The sequence below is a fragment of the Pristiophorus japonicus genome, chromosome 19 (assembly GCF_044704955.1).
Source record: "Pristiophorus japonicus isolate sPriJap1 chromosome 19, sPriJap1.hap1, whole genome shotgun sequence".
In the NCBI taxonomy this organism is placed as follows: Eukaryota; Metazoa; Chordata; class Chondrichthyes; family Pristiophoridae; genus Pristiophorus; species Pristiophorus japonicus.
In genome coordinates, this window is record NC_091995.1 from 45,748,692 (window position 1) to 45,764,789 (window position 16,098).

The 16,098-nt window shown below is 46.7% G+C and overlaps 1 pseudogene; it reads right to left on the reverse strand.

Moving 5' to 3' along the window:
- The window catches only part of LOC139230203 (zinc-binding protein A33-like), a 650,536-nt pseudogene that overhangs the window by 241,269 nt on the left and 393,169 nt on the right, over positions 1 to 16,098 (reverse strand).

Here is a 16,098-nt window from a genome sequence, read left to right on the forward strand (position 1 = left end):
GATCGTGAAATTTCATTCCATTCAATTGTTCTCACAGTAATGATGATGTTAACTGTGCAGACCATCAGTCTGTATAAAAATATACATCATATAATCTTTATGGGGGTTTCTTTGTTGTCTTTGACCGTGCCTGTGTTTGAAAATCAATTAAAGAGAAAAGTAACCGGTTTTGTTTTGAAGAGGACAGCCTGGTTGTAATGTTAATACACATGGATTGATGGACAGTGATTTTAATGTCTCTGATTGGGGAACAATTAGATCATCTTTTATTGGAAGAGGCAACGATACAGTTTTTTTTCACTCCTGGGCTGTGGGTGTTGCTGACAAGGCCAGCATTATCGTCCACCCTAATTGCCCTTGCCAAGGTGGTGGTGAACAACTTTCTTGAACTGCTGAGAGCTTGTGGTGAAGGTTCTCCCACAGTCCTGTTCGGGAGAGAGTTCCATAAATTTGACCCAGTGATGATGAAGGAATGGCGATATACTTCCAAGTCAGAATGGTGTGTAACTTGGAGGGAAACTTGGAGGTGATGGTATTCACATGCGCCTGCTGCCCTTGTCCTTCTAGGTGGTATAGGTCGCAGGTTTTGGAGGTGCTGCCTGAGAAGCCTTGGTGAGTTGCTGCGTGCATCTTGTAGATGATGCACCCTGCAGCCACGGTACGTTGATGATGGAGAGAGTGAATGTTTAAAGTGGTGGATGGGCTGCCAATCAAGTGGGCTGCTTTGTTCTGAATGGTGTTGAGCTTCTTGAGTGTTATTGGAGCTGCACTAATCCAGGCAAGTGGAGAGTATTCTATCACACTCCTGACTTGCTCGTTGTAGATGGTTGGAAGGCTTTGGGGAGACGGGAGATGAGACACCCATCGTAGAATACACAGTTTCTGACCTGCACTTCTTGCCACAGTGATTATGTGGCGAGTCCCGTTACGTTTATGGTCAATGGTGACCCCCAGGTGGGGGTTCGGCGATGGTAATGCCATTGAATGTCAAGGGGTGGTGGTTAAACTCTCGCTTGTTGGACATAGTCATTGCGTGGCACTTGTGTGGTATGAATGTTACTTGCCAGTTATCAGCCCAAGCCTGAATGTCGTCCAGGTCTTGTTGCTTGCGGACATTGACTGCTTCATTATCTGAGGAGTTGGGAATGGAACTGAACACTGTGTAGCCATTAGCGAACATCACCACTTCTGATCTTATGATTGAGGGATGGTCATTGATGAAGTAGCTGAAGATAGTAGGGCCGAGGACACTGCCCTGAGGAACTCCTGCAGTGATGTCCTGGGGCTGTGATGATTGACTTCCAACCATCACAACCATCTTTCTCTGTGCTAGGTATGACTTCAGCCAGTGGAGAGTTTTCCCCCTGATTCCCATTGACTTCAGTTGTACTAGGGCTCCTTGGTGCCATACTCGGTCAAGTGCTGCCCTGATGTCAAGTGCTGTCACTCTCACCTCACCTCTTGAATTCACCTCTTTTGTCCATGTTTGCACCAAGACTATAATGAGGTCTGGAGCCAAGTGGTCCGGACAGAACCTAAACTGTGCATCCGTGAGCAGATTATTGGTGAGTAAGTGCCGCTTGATAGCACTGTTGATGTCACCTTCCATCACTTTGCTGATGATTGAGAGTAGTCCGATGGGGCATTAATTGACAATTTTCCACATTGTTGGATAGATGCCAGTGTTGTAGCTGTACTGGAGCAGTTTGGCTAAAGGTGCAGCTAGTTCTGCAGCACAATTCTTCAGCACGAAGCCGGGATGTTGGCGGGGCCCATAACCTTTGCTGTGTCCAGTGCGCTCAGTCTTTTCTTGATATCACAAGGAATGAACCGAATTGTTTGAAGACTGGCATCTGCAATGGTGGGAACCTGAGGAGGAGGTCGATATGGATCATCCTCTCGGGGCTTCTGGCTCAAGATGGTAGCAAATACTTCAGCCTTGTCTTTTGCACTCATGTGCTGTGCTCCGCCATCATTGAGGATGGGAATAATTAGTGGAGCTTCCTCCTCCTGTTAGTTGTTTAATTTTACACCACCATTCATGACTTGATATGGCAGGACTAATATATAGACGTTAAAACAATTCCTCTTCAACTCGAAAGTCTCAATTTTCCACTTTGTTGAATTCAAGTAATTCACTGTTCTTTGAAGATATTCCACTACACACATAACGTCTCAGGTTTTTCATGAGTTTCGTTCTGACTGGGGATCTGAAATGCTGGACACAAACGACAGAAAAAGCAATGGTTGGGCCAGAATAGAAGCGGAAAATGACATCTCTCATGGGCTCTATTTTAATTCCAGTGAGGGAAAATGAGTGGCGTGCATGTCTGCGAGCCTTGGTAGGCAAGTTCGCTGAATTCACGATATGGTAGCATCATGGTTATGTTACTGAAATACTAATCCAAAGACCTGGTCTAATGATCAGGGGACGTGAGGCCAAAACCCACCCCAGCAGCTGGTGATTTTAAATTCAGTCAATTAAATAAATCTGGAATAAAAGCTTGTATCAGTAATAGTGACCATGCAAATATCGGAGTACATGGCCAGTTGACCCTGAAACTTCCTCCTCGCTAACAGCTGTGGATTTGTGCCAAACTTGAGAGAGCTGTGTCACAGACAAGTCAAGCAACAGCCTGACATAGTCATACCCACAGAATCAGATTTTTCAGCCAATGTCCCACAATCCTCCATCACCATGACCTGTTGATGTCCTGTCCCACCGCCAGGTCAGACCCATCAGAGTTGGCCGGCACCATGGTATACAGTCGACAGCGAGTGACCCTTAGAGTCCTCAACATTGACTTCGGACCCCATCAATTTCATGGCTTCATGTCTCACACAAGCGTGGGCTACATAGCATAGTGGATAGGTTGCTGGACTAGTAATAAAGAGGCGTGGACTAATGATCAGAAGACCTGAGTAAAAACCCACCACGGCAGCTAGGGGATCTGAATGCAACTAAATAAATGTTTTTTGAAAAGCTATTATTTCTCTTTGAAACTACGGGATTGTCATAAAATCCAATTGTTTCGCTAATGTCCATTCGGGAAGGATTTCTGACATCCTTACCTGGTCTGGCCTATATGTGAATCCAGATGCAGAGCACTGCCCAATGAAATGGATGAGCAAGTCACTCAATTGTAGTCAAGCGGGGCAATAAGTGCTGGACTTTCGACAATGTTCATATCACGTGAACGAATAAAAATGAAACATACTGCTTCATACCATCTACCACTCAGCCCCAGTTGATTAATTAATACTCGTACATATTAAAAACCATTTGGAAGAAGCACCAAGTGTAGCAAGGGCACAGAATGTTCTCTGGGTGGGGGACTTCAAAGTCCCTAACAACGAGTGGCTTGATAGCACGACTACTGACTGTATTGACCGAGTCCTAATAGATATAGCTGCCAGACTCGGTCTGCTGCAGGTGGTGGGAGAGCCAACACGAGGGAATACCTACTTGACCTCGTCCTCACCAATCTATCTGTTGCAGATGCAGATGCAACTTTCCATTGCAAAATTGGTAGGGGTGACGACCGCAAAGGCCTTGTGGAGATGAAGTCCCGTCTTCGTACAGAGGATACCCTCCATCCTGTAGTGTGGTAGTACCACCGTGCTAAATGGAATAGATTCATAACAGATCATTCCACAAATTTGGCCATGCATGAGATGCTGTGGGCCAGAATCTGCAGCAGAATTGTATTCCATCACAATCCTGGCCCGGCATATCCCTCGCTCTACAATTGCCAACAAACCAGGGGACTAACCTGGCTCAATGAATAGTGTATACTAGCATGCCAAGAGCAGCACCAAGAACACCTAAAAATGAGGTGCCAAAACTGGGGAAGCTGCAACACAGGAATACATGCTCGATAAACAGAGGAAGCAGCATGCGATAGACAGAGCTAAGCGATCCCACAGCCATGGATCAGATCAAGTCACTGCAGTCCTGTCATATCCAGTCCTGAATGGTGGTGGGTAATTGGAAATAGGAGGAGGATCCATGAACGCCCCTGTCCTCAATGATGGCAGAGTCCAGCCCGTGTGTGCAAAGGACAAGGCTGAAGCGTTTTCAACCATGTTCAGGTAGAAGTGTCGAGTGGATGACCTACTCCGGCGGTCCCTACATTCATAGAAGTCAGTCTTCAGGAAATTTTATTCATTGCATGTGGTATCAAGAAACGGCAGAGTGCACTCGATGAACACCAACAACATCCCGGCTATTGTACTGAAGACTTGTGCTCCAGCACTAGTAGTGCCGCTCGCCAATCTGTTCCAGTACAGCATCAACACTGGCGTCTACCCGATAATGTGGAAACTGCCCAGGTATGCCCTGTCCACAAAAAACAGGAAAAATCCAATCTGGCCAATTACCACCCATCAGTCTACTGTCAATCACCAACAAAATTATGGAAAGTGTCATCGAAAGTACTATCAAGTGGCACTTAATTACCAGTAATCTGCTCATTGATGCCCAATTTGAGTTCTTCCTGGAGCATTTGTCTACTGACCTTGGAGTGGGAGGGGGAGGATCTAGTTTTCATGGTACATGTAGGTACCAATGACATAAGTAGGACTAAGAAAGAGGTTCTGCTGAGAGAGTTTGAGCAGCTAGGGAATAAATTGAAAAGCAGAAGCACAAAGGTAATCATCTCTGGATTATTACCTTAGCCACAAGCAAATTGGTATGGCGTCAATAGAATCAGGGAGATGAATGCGTGGCTCAAAGATTGGTGTGGAGAAGTGGGTTTCAATTCATGGGGCACTGATACCAATTCTTGGGAAAGACAGAGCTGTTCCGTGGGGACGGACTAAACCTGAACTATGCTGGGACCAGAGTTCTAGCGAATCGAATAACTATGGAGGTAGATAAGACTTTAAACTAAGTAAAGGGCCGGGGTGCGGGGGGGGGGGGGCGTCCCAGTGGAGAGAAATCTTGAATGGTAGAGTGAAAAGAAAATGAAGCAATGTAGGAGAGGATAATTGGATTAGGTCAGGAAGGGACAGAGCATACAAACAAAAGAGTGCACTAACTTCAGGGTCGAGGTAACAAAAAATAGCGATAAGACAGATAGGGCGATAGTACAAAAAAATGTTAAGATGTAGAATAATGTTAAAAAGGCACATTTAAAAGTACTGTATCTGAATGCATGAAGCATTCGTAATAAGGTAGATCAAATAGCAGCACAAATAGATGTAAATTGATACCATATAGTTGCATTTATGGAGATATGGTTGCAGGGTGACCAGGGTTGAGAACTGAATATCCAAGGATATTCAATATTTAGGAAGGACAGGCAAAAAGGAAAAGGAGGGTGGTGTGGCGTTGTTAATAAAGGATGAAATAAGAGCAATAGTGAGAAAGGATAATGGCTCAGAACATCAAGATGTAGAATCAGTCTGGGTGGAGCTAAGGAGGACCAAGGGGCAGAAAACATTGGTAGGAGTTGTTTATAGGCCTCCACTCAGTACTGGTAATGTAGGGGATTGCATCAAACAGGAAATTAGAGATGCATGTAACAAAGGTACTAGAGTTATCCTAGGTAACTTTAATCTACATATAGACTGGCCAAACCAAATTAGTAATAATACTGTGGAGGATGAATTCCTGGAGTGTGTACAAGATGTTTTTTTAGACCAGTTGAGGAGTCTAAGAGGGAACAGACTATCCTCGATTGGGTATTGTGCAATGAGAAGGGGTTAATTAATATTCTTGATGTGCGGGGTCCTTTAGGGAAGAGTGACCATAACATGATTGAATTCTTTATTAACATGGAAGGTGAAGTAATCCAATCCAAAACTAGGATCCTAATCTAAACAAAGGAAACTACAAATGGATAAGGAATGAATTGGCTATGATAGATTGGGAAGATTCATTAAAAGGCATGATGGTGGATAGGCAACGGCTAACATTTAAGTAATGAAAGCATGAATTGCAACAGTTATACATTCCTTTCTGGTACAAAAACACAAAAGGAGAAGTGGCCCAATCATGACGAACAAAAGCAATTAAGGATAGTATTAGATCCAAAGAGGAGTCATACAAAGTTGCCAGAAAAAGCAGCAAACCTGAGGAATGGGAGAAGTTTAGAATTCAACAAAAAAGGACCAAGAGATTGATTAAGAAAGGAAAAATAGAGTATAAGAGTAAACTTGCAAAGGACATAAAAAACGACTGCAAGATTTCTACATGTATGTAAAAAGAAAAAGATTAGTGAAGACAAGTCCTTTACAGTCAGAAATGGGAGAATTTATAATGGGGAACAAGGAAATGACAAAACAATTAAATAAATGCTTCAGATCTGTCTTCAATAAAGAGGACACAAATAACATCTAAGAAAAGCTAGGGAATGAAGGGTCTAGTGAGCAAGAGGAATAAATGAAATTATTGTTAGTAATAAATTAGTGCTGGAGAAACTAATGGGACTAAAAGCCAATAAATCCACAGGGCCTGATAATCTGCATCCCAGAGAACTAAAAGAGGTAGCCATGGAAATAGTGGATACATTGGTTGGTATCTCCCCAAATTCTATACATTATGGAACAGTTCCTGCAGATTGGAGGGTGGCAAATGTAACCTCACTATTTTAAAATAGGAGGGAGAGAGAAAACAGAGATCTACAGACTGGTTAACCTAACATCAGTAGTAGCGAAAATGCTAGAGTCAATTATAAACGATGTGATAACAGGACACTTAGAACATATCAACAGTATTGGACAAAGTCAACATAGATTTATGAAAGAAAAATCGTGTTTGACAAACCGACTAGAATTTTTTGAGGATGTAACTGACAGAATACATAAGGGAGAACCAGTGGATGTAGTGTGTTTGGATTTTCAGAAGGCCTTTGATAAAGTCCTATATAAGGGGTGAGAGTGCAAAAGTAAAGCACATCGGATTGGGGGTAACATACTGGCATGGATTGAAAATTGGTCAACTGACCAGCAGAGAGAGTAGGAATGAACAGATCTTTTTCGGGGTGCTTGGAAGTGACTAATAGGGTACCACAGGGATCAGTGCTTGGGCCCCAGCTATTCACAATATATATATAAATGATTTGGATGAGGAAACTCAATGTTTTATTGCCAAGTTTGCTTACGACGCAAAAGTAGGTGGGATTGTGAGTTGTGAGGAGGATGCAAAGACGTTGCAAGGTGATTTAGATCGGTTGAGTGAGTGGACCAACACATGGCAGCTGCAGTATAACGTGGATAAATGTGAAGTTATCCACTTTGGTAGGAAAAACATAAATAAAATATTATTTAAATGGTGATTGCTTGGGAAATATCGATGTACAAAGGGCCCTGGGTGTCCTTGTACACCAGTCATTGAAAGCAAACATGCAGGTACAGCAAGCAGTTAGGAAGGCAAATGGTATGTCGGCCTTCATTGCAAGAGGATTTGAGTACAGAAGCGAAGATATCTTACTACAGTTATACGGGCCTTGGTGGGACCACACCTGGAGAATTCTATGCAGTTTTGGTCTGCTTATCTAAGAAAGGATACACTTGCTGTAGAGGGAGTGCAGCGAAGGTTCACCGGACTGATTCCTGGGATGGCAGGACTGTCGTTTGAGGAGAGATTGGGTCGACTAGGCCTGTATTCACTAGAATTTGGAAGAATGAGAGGGGATCTCATTGAAACGTATAAAATTCTGATGGGGCTGGACAGACTGGGTGCGGGCAGGATGTTTCTCCTGACTGAGAAGTCTAAAACAAGGTGTCAGAGTTTCAGGATATGGGGTAGGAAATTTAGGACTGAGATGAGGAGAAATGTCTTCACTCAGAGGGTGGTGAAACTGTGGTATTCTCTACCACAGAAGGCTTTGGAGGCCAAGTCATTGAATATATTTACGAAGGAGGTAGATAGATTCTGGACGCAAAAGGCATCAAGGGGTATGGGGAAAAAGCGGGAATATGGTGTTGAGATAGAGGATCAGCCATGATCATATTGAATGGCGGTGCAGGCTCGAAGGGCCGATTGGCCTACTACTGCTCCTATTTTCTATGTTTCTATGACCTCATTACAGCATTGGTCTAAACGTGGACAAAATAACTAAATTCCACAGGTGACGTGAGCATTATTGCCTTTAACATCAACGCAGCATTTGACCAAGTGTGGCATCAAGGCGCTCTAATAAAATTGAAGTCAATCGGGATCGGGGGGAAACTGTGCACGGCTGGAGTCATACCGATCAAAAAGGAAGATTGTTGAGTTTGTCGGAGCACAATTATCTCAGCCCAAGGACATTGTTGCACGAGTTCCTCAGTGCAGCTTCCTACCCCCAGCTATATTCAGCTTCTTCATCAATGAATTTCCTCCATCATAACATCAGAAGGGTGGATTTTCGCTGTTTATTGCAGTGTTCTTTACCATTCGCAACTTCTCAGATAATGAAGAAATCTATGTCCGCCTGCAATAAGACCTGGATGACGACGTTCATGCTTAGGCTGATAATTGGCAAGCCACATTTACGCCACACAAGTGCAAAGCAAGGACTATCTCCAACCAGCGAGAGTCTAACCACCAACCCTTGATATTCAACGCCATTATAATCGCCAAATCCCCCACGATCAACATCCTGGGGGTGACCATAAACTCGGGCAGCCAAATATAACCTGTGGCTACATGAACAGATCAGAGGTTGAGTATTGTGTGGCAAGTGACTCACATCCTGACTCTCCAAAGAAGTTCCCTCATCTACAAGGCACACGTCAGGAGATTGATGAAATACTCTCCATTTGCCTGGATGAATGCAGCTCCAAAAACAGTCAAGAAGCTCGACACCATCCAAGACAAAGCAGCTCGATTGATTGGTACCCCTGACACCACATTAAACATTCACTCTCTCCACCACTGGCATACTGTGGCTGCAGTTTGTACCATCTACAACATGTACAGCAGCAGCACGTCAAGGCTTCTTTCGCACTACCTCCCAAACCCGTGAACTCCACCACCGAGAGGGACAAGGACAGCATGCAGATAAGAGCAACTTTCAGGTGCCTGGATAGCCTGCGGTACAGATCATTAGGAATCTCCTGCAACACAGCGATGTCCTGCATTTTACACAATGCTGCATTCACCCCAATGAATCCAAAGAGGTCGTGGATGATGCCGGAGGATATCAGCATCAGTCGGTTGATCGCACAGAGCCAATGTAGAAGGAGGAGCCTGGTAAGCAAGCCTCGGGGTCTCGTCATGCATGGAGGCGACAGCATCTCATTAGTAATAACTTTTACTGAATAATGTCAAAACTCTAAGCATTAACAGTGATAACATTTAAATGGATCCCAATGCAACAGGTTCTCCTTAATCACATTCACACTGGTTACTCTGTAGCAGAAGCACCATGTCGGAAACCCATGTGATTTCTCCCTGATCAGTCGCAAAAAATGCCAGACTTCTGTCAAACGAATATAATTCTCTTACTTCCTCCATGTCCAGCTTTGACGACTACACTCATCATGATGTAATGTCCACCATCTTACTGTTCTGTGTAGCGCCCTCAGTGGCAGCAGGTTCATTAGTGGAAAGCTGATGCCTTGCACCAAGAATCCCCAGGAAATGAAGTGGCCTTAGTCTCACGGCAGCTATTAATCATGTGAGATCAGCGATGAGCTGTGCCTTCAATTCGAAGCTCGGTCATCCTGGCCTGACTAATGGGTTCAAAACATGACGGTTCTGAAGCAGTTTAAGGGTAACTGACTCCACTGTACTGAGACTGTACCTTTGATGTCAGTGCTGTAATGCTGACATTCACGTAGTGATTGTACCTGTGTTATCAGTGCTCTAATGTTGATATTATACACTACCTGCACCTGTGATATCAATGCTGTAATTCTGACATTTATACAATGATTGTGCAAGACTTGGATCACAGGTCACACACAGGTCACATACAGGTCACACACATCAAAAGAGTCTTAGGAGTTCTACGGTGTTTTATTAAAGAGCAGCATTTATAAGCATAATCAGATACAACACGTGATTAAGATAGATATAGTAGACAAACGACCCGTGTCAGATGAACAAATCTACGATCCTGGAGCTGAAAGGACAGACATTGAGGCATGAACGGTGGTCTCTGAACAGATCCCGAGCGGGTGGGGGTGTTAGGCTGAAGCCAGCATGGGTACTCCACCTTAGAGGTTTGAGCTTGACCAAGGCGTAAGGCTAAAGTCCGCATGAGATCCACCTTTAGGAAACTCCCTCCTCAGTCTGCCTGCTTTTCCATCTCCATCGCCCGTTTTGATGCCTTATTTCAGTGGGCTGGTGGATACCTGGTGTCAATTATTTCTACCCATTCCATGGTCCAATTACAGGGGAGAGGGTCCCATCATGCTGAGGTCAGCTTTTCCGGATACTCACACACTTAGTGCATCTGTTATATCAATGATGTAATGATGATATTTACACACTGACTGGACCTATATCACTATCACCAAGCTTATGGTCTACAGTATGGGCGACAGTGTTACCCGCCGTCTTATATGGCTCAGAGACATGGGCATTATAGAGCAGACATCTCAACGTGCTGGAGAAGTCCTACCAGCGCTGCCTCCACAGGATCCTGCAAATCCACTGGGAGGATAGATGCACCAGCATCAGTGTTCTAGCTCAGGCCAAAATGCCCAGCATTGAAACACTGACCACGCTCGGCCAGTTCCGTTGGGTGAGCCATATCACCTGCATAGCCAACACGAGACTTCCTAAGCAAGCGGTTTACTCGGGGTCCGACATGGCAAGTGAGTCCCAGGTGGACAGAGGAAATGTTTCAATGACACCATCAACGCCTCCTTGATAAAGTGCAGCTTCTCTGCCGGCACCTGGAACAAGACCGCCCAAAGTGGAGGAAAAACATCCGGGAGGGCACTCAGTACCTCGAGTCTTATCACCAAGAGCATGTGGAAATCAAGCGTAGATAGTGGAAGGAGCGTGTGGCAAACCAGGCTCCCAACCCAATCTATTCTACAACTAATGTTTTCCGCAACTATGACCGAGACAGTAATTTCTGCATTGGACTGTACAATCAGATGAGGACTCACTTTTAGAGTGGAAGCAAGTCTTCCTCGCTTTCGAGGGACTGCCTATGATGATGAGTGTGTGTGCTAAAGGGTGGGGTATTGGATGGGGTATAGTGTGCGCGTGAAAGAGTGTGTATTTGGATGAGGTACTGTCTGTGCAAAAGAATGGGGTGTTGAACGGAGTACAGTGTGTGTGTGAAAGGGTGGGGAGTTTGATGGGGTACAGTGTGTGTGTGAAAGGGTAGGAAGGTGGATGGGTTACAATGTGCGTGTGTGACGGTGCGGGCTTGAATACGTACAGAGTCTGTGAAACGGTGGGGAGTTCGATGGTACTGTGTCTGTGAAAGCTTGGGGGGTTGGATGGGGTATCGTATGTGTGACAGTGTGGGGAGGTGGATGGGGTACGGTGTGTGTGTGAAAGAGTGGGGAGTTGGGTGGGGTACAGTGTGTGTGAAGGGTGGAGAGGTGGATGGGGTACAGTGTGTGTGAAAGGGTGGGGTGTGGGATGGGGTACAGTGTGTGTGAAAGGGTGGGGTGTGGGATGGGGTACAGTGTGTGTGAAAGGGTGGGGTGTGGGATGGGGTACAGTGTGTGCGACAGTGTGCGGAGGTGGATGGGGTACAGTGTGTGTGAAAGAGTGGGGAGTTTAGGCTGCCGCTGGGGAGAGGCCTAGGTGCCGACGGGGAGAGGTCTGGACGCCTCCGGAGGCCATGTGCATCGTACACTCAACAGCTTCTGTCCCTGGCCGAAGGGACCCTGTACCGGCCGCTTCAGTCCCTGGTCGAAGGGACCATATACCATCCGCTCTGTCCCTGGCCGAAGGGACCTCGTACCGGCCGCTTCTGTCCCTGGCCGAAGGGACCCCGTACCGGCCGCTTCTGTCCCTGGTCGAAGGGACCCCGTACCGGCCGCTTCTGTCCCTGGCCGAAGGGACCTCGTACCGGCCGCTTCTGTCCCTGGTCGAAGGGACCTCGTACCGGCCGATTCTGTCCCTGGCCAAAGGGACCCCGTACCGGCTGCTTCTGTCCAGGGCGAAGGGTCCCCGTACCGGCCGCTTCTGTCCAGGGTGAAGGGACCCCGTACCGGCCGCTTCTGTCCAGGGTGAAGGGACCCCGTACCGGCTGCTTCTGTCCAGGGCGAAGGGACCCCGTACCGGCCGCTTCTGTCCAGGGTGAAGGGACCCCGTACCGGCTGCTTCTGTCCAGGGCGAAGGGACCCCGTACCGGCTGCTTCTGTCCAGGGCGAAGGGACCCCGTACCGGCTGCTTCTGTCCAGGGCGAAGGGACCCCATACCGGCTGCTTCTGTCCAGGGCGAAGGGTCCCCGTACCGGCTGCTTCTGTCCAGGATGAAGGGACCCCGTACCGGCCACTTGTATGCCGGGCAGATAGGTCATGGCACCGGATTCGGGGAACGTCTATCCGGCCGAAGGGACTCTGGGACGACCTGCCAAAGGGACGAGAGGACGTGGAACCGGCTGAAGGGATTCCCAGGCAGGTGTTCAATCGCCGAAGTGGCTCTGATGCCGTCGCTGAACCGGCTGAAGGGACCGAGGTGTGGTGTCGTGTTATACCCCCACTAACTTTTAATTAATTTTGATACTTTTAACCAACTTTTAAACTTATTAAACAATTTGGAAGAACTTTTAAAACTTACATTTTAAACTCTCAATCGAAATACTTTTAAATATCTATTATTAATCTACATCTTTGACTTTTAACAACGTTTAGAAACGTTTTAAATAGGGGAAATTTTTATAATCTATTATTGATTTTCTTCTTAGGCTTTTAACAATTTCTTAGAAATTTAAATTTTTTTATAACAACCTTTAGAAATTCTTGCAATATATTAGGAATCTTTATCCACTTTTAACTTTTAAAATAACTTTGGAATAACTTCCTAATGCCTGGCCCCAACCTAGCCTCGGGCCATCTACCATCAATGTCGCTAGCCTGCGCCGAGCTTGTGGCCAACACTTCGCCGTAGGCAATTCGGCTTATAGAGCTGCGCCAGGTCTCCAGTTGTCTTGGAACACCTTGCCACTGGACCAAGACATTGTTCAGCTAAGCCCGTGTGGTTGCTGATATGTAGCCCACCCCACGTTAAAAAAACTCACGCACAGGCATCTTCCACTTTGTCAGGATCAAGTTCGGGACCTGGAATGTCAGGACCCTCATGGACAATCCCAAAAGCAACAGGCCACAACACAGCACCACCATAGTTGCCCGGGAACTCCAATGTTTTGAAATTAACATCGCCGCCCTAAGTGAGACCTTGTGGGCAGGGGAAGGCCACTTGAAGGAATATGGTGGAGGTTACACCTTCTTCTGGAAAGGAAAACCAGAAGCAGAACGCTGCCTTCATGGAGTCGGCTTTGCTGTCAAGAATGAACTGGTGGACCACATCAAAGACTCCCCCTGTGGGGTAAACAAACGCCATTGTCTCTCCGTATCATACTATCTTGGAAACAATGTGCCACAGTCATCAGTGTGTATGCCCCTTCACTCGATGCAATGGATGAGGCTAAAGAGGGTTTTTATTCCAATCTCGAGACATCCTTGTCCCACGTTCCCACGGGCGACAAATTGATCTCCTGGGTGATTTTAATGCCAAAGTTGGCAAAGACACAGCCCTCTGGGGAGGCGTGATTGGCACGAGAGGGGGTAGGGAAAGCCAACTCCAGCAGTACCCTACTCCTGACAAAATGTATAGACCATGAACTCCTCATCACCAACATCCTGTTCCACCAGAGGGACAAATACAAGGCATCGTGGCAACACTATCGCTCCAAACACTGGCACATGCTTAACTATGTCATCATCCGAGCCAGGGATCGCACGGATATGCGCATCACCCACGCCATGACAGGAGCTGATGACTGCTGGACAGACTGCCAGCTAATCTGATCCATCATGAACATTAACATTGCCCCAAAGCAGAGGGGACAGCAGAAGCAGCTCCACAAAAACGTTAATGCCGGGGCACTTAGAGACCCAGCTAAGAGCCCTATACAGCCAGCGCCTCAAAGCCAATCTGGCGTGCCTTGATGACCCTGAGATGCTGAATCCTCAACGCGCTTGGTCTGCCCTCCGGGCCTCGATAACCAGTGCCTGTGAAGAGACACTTGTTCACTCAACCAGTAAACAACAGGACTGGTTTCATGAAAATGATCAGGAGATCGAAGAACTAATAGATCACAAACGCAAAGCATTTTTGAGCCTTAATCAACAGCCCAACACGGGAGCTGCAAAACAACATTACAGATGGCTAAAGGCTCAGGTCCAACAAAAAACTCGGGACCTAAAGAACAGGATGGAGAAAGCACAGGAGGTACAACAACTGGTGGACAGCCACGATATGCGAGGATTATTTGCTGCAGTCAAGGCCACCTATGGTCCAAACTCCCAAGGCCCCACCCCACTCCTGGCCAAGAACGGGGAAACGCTCATCAAGGACACCGAGGCTGTCAGGGCCCAATGGATGGATCACTTTGAAGATCTCCTCAATCGAGACTCTGCCTTTGACTCGAGTGCTCTCGATTCTATTCCACAGCATGCGATACGCCATCAACTCAGTGAAACTCTAACGTTGCATGAGGCAGGCAAAGCCATAAAACAGCTTAAGAATAACAAGGCTACAGGTGCGGATGGAATCCCTGCTGAGACGCTAAAATATGGCAGAGAGGCGCTGTTGGCGTGAATACATGACGTCATCTCTCTCATCTGGAGGGAGGAGAGCATGCCGGGCGATCTGAGAGATGCAGTGATTGTGACCATTTTTTAAAAGGGGGAACAAGTCCTACTGCGGCAACTACAGGGGAATCTCCCTCTTTCAGCCACTGAGAAAGTTGCCGCTCGAGTTCTCCTCAATCATGTTCTCCCTGTGGCTGAGAAGCTTCTCCCGGAATCGCAATGCAGATTTCGCTCCCTACGGTGCGTAACAGACATGATCTTTGCAGCACGCCAGCTGCAGGAAAAATGCAGGGAGCAGTGCCAGCCCTTATACGTGGCCTTTTTCGATCTTACAAAGGCCTTTGACACAGTCAACCATGAGGGTCTATCGAGCCTCCTCCTCTGTTTCGGATGCCCCCAAAAGTTTGTCAACATCCTTCACCTGCTTCATGATGACATGCATCTCATGATCTTTACCAACTGATCCATTACAGACCCAATCCATGTCCGGACCGGGGTCAAACAGGACTGCATTATCACTCCAACCCTCTTCTCAAACTTCCTCGCCACCATGCTCCACCTCACAATCAACAAGTTCCCCGCTGGATTGGAATTAAACTACAGAACCAGTGGGAAGCTGTTTAATCTACGCCACCTCCAGGCCAGGTCCAAGATCACCCCGACCTCTGTCATTGAGCTGCAGTATGCGGACGACACTTGCATCTGTGCACATTCAGAGGCTGGACTCCAGGATATGGTCAATATATTCACTGAGGCATATGAAAGCATGGGTTTTACACTTAACATCCATAAGACAAAAATCCTCCACCAGCCTGTCACCGCCGCACAGCACTCCCCTCCAATCATCAAGATCCATGGCATGGCCCTGGACAAGGTGGACCATTTCCCAAATCTCGGGAGCCTCTTATCATCAAAGGCAGACATTGATGCAGAGATTCAGCATCGCCTCCAATGCGCCAGTGCAGCATTTGGCCGTCTGAGGAAAAGAGTGCTTGAAGACCAGGTCCTCAAATCTACCACCAAACTCATAGTCCACAAGGCTGTAGTAATACGCGCCCTCCTGTATGGATCTGAAGCATTGACGATGTATAGATGGCATCTCAAGTCGCTGGAGATATATCACCAATTATGTCTCCGCAAGATTCTGCAAATAATCTGGGAGGACAGGTGCACCAACATCAGTGACCTCAACCAGGCTAACATCCCCAGTATTGAAGCATGACCACACTCGCTGGGCAGGCCACATGGTACGCCTGCCAGATACGAGACTGCCGAAGCAAATGCTTTATGCGGAGCTCCTTCATGGTAAATGAGCCAAAGGAGGACAGCAGAAACGCTATAAGAACACCCTCAAAGTGTGACATCATCAGTGACACC